General features: G+C 44.1%; 1 non-coding gene across 1 annotated transcript; it reads left to right on the top strand.

The window, feature by feature from the left end:
- Positions 1 to 735: 735 nt before the first annotated feature.
- Trnat-agu (transfer RNA threonine (anticodon AGU)) lies at positions 736 to 806 on the top strand. The gene has a single exon. It is a non-coding gene; the product is annotated as a tRNA-Thr (tRNA).
- Positions 807 to 1,561: the final 755 nt, after the last annotated feature.

The following is a 1,561-nucleotide window of genomic DNA, read 5'->3' as shown; positions in this document are numbered from 1 at the left end:
CCCATTGGAAGCTTTCCGCTCACCGCGCGATCTCTTCGACACAGTCGTCGATGAGAGGTGTGTGGACTTCCAACACACAAAAACAATGCGCTCTCGCCTAGGCTTTACATATACAATATATGCGTAGTGTGGATGTACATCTCATTCCATCCGAAAGGGGTGCAATCTGTGGAAAAGATAACCTCGGAATTTTGTGTTGAACTTGAATTCAGGTTAGCAGTTACGTCTTCGAGTCTTCTCGTGGCGTAGCGGCAACGCGCCTGTCTAGTGAGTAGGAGTCGTGAGTTCGAGTCTCACCGAGAGGACGAGTAACTTTTTCGCAAATTTCACCTCAATTTGTCCATTTCTCACTCACGCCAGTATATGTAAAGTCTAGCTTTTGGAATAAAGTAAAACTTCCATTCGGCTGGTTAAGCCGCAAAAATCGATAATTAATTAATTTAATTATGTCATCGAGCAACGGACTCATGTTCCGTAACCGGTCGTTTGAGAACGTCGCGACCCATTGGAAGCTTTCCGCTCACCGCGCGATCTCTTCGACACAGTCGTCGATGAGAGGTGTGTGGACTTCCAACACACAAAAACAATGCGCTCTCGCCTAGGCTTTACATATACAATATATGCGTAGTGTGGATGTACATCTCATTCCATCCGAAAGGGGTGCAATCTGTGGAAAAGATAACCTCGGAATTTTGTGTTGAACTTGAATTCAGGTTAGCAGTTACGTCTTCGAGTCTTCTCGTGGCGTAGTGGCAACGCGCCTGTCTAGTGAGTAGGAGTCGTGAGTTCGAGTCTCACCGAGAGGACGAGTAACTTTTTCGCAAATTTCACCTCAATTTGTCCATTTCTCACTCACGCCAGTATATGTAAAGTCTAGCTTTTGGAATAAAGTAAAACTTCCATTCGGCTGGTTAAGCCGCAAAAATCGATAATTAATTAATTTAATTATGTCATCGAGCAACGGACTCATGTTCCGTAACCGGTCGTTTGAGAACGTCGCGACCCATTGGAAGCTTTCCGCTCACCGCGCGATCTCTTCGACACAGTCGTCGATGAGAGGTGTGTGGACTTCCAACACACAAAAACAATGCGCTCTCGCCTAGGCTTTACATATACAATATATGCGTAGTGTGGATGTACATCTCATTCCATCCGAAAGGGGTGCAATCTGTGGAAAAGATAACCTCGGAATTTTGTGTTGAACTTGAATTCAGGTTAGCAGTTACGTCTTCGAGTCTTCTCGTGGCGTAGCGGCAACGCGCCTGTCTAGTGAGTAGGAGTCGTGAGTTCGAGTCTCACCGAGAGGACGAGTAACTTTTTCGCAAATTTCACCTCAATTTGTCCATTTCTCACTCACGCCAGTATATGTAAAGTCTAGCTTTTGGAATAAAGTAAAACTTCCATTCGGCTGGTTAAGCCGCAAAAATCGATAATTAATTAATTTAATTATACTCTTAATTTGTTAAGAAAAAGTACTCAACCAATAGAGCTACTTCGGCACTGCAGTCTTGGGGAATTAAAACGATAGTTTTAGATTTTTCCCAACGTTTCGACTCGTATT

Source organism: Aedes albopictus, chromosome 3 (assembly GCF_035046485.1).
Source record: "Aedes albopictus strain Foshan chromosome 3, AalbF5, whole genome shotgun sequence".
NCBI classification, from domain to species: Eukaryota; Metazoa; Arthropoda; class Insecta; order Diptera; family Culicidae; genus Aedes; species Aedes albopictus.
Note: the sequence above shows the minus strand (reverse complement) of the source record. Positions and strands in the feature narration are given on the sequence as shown.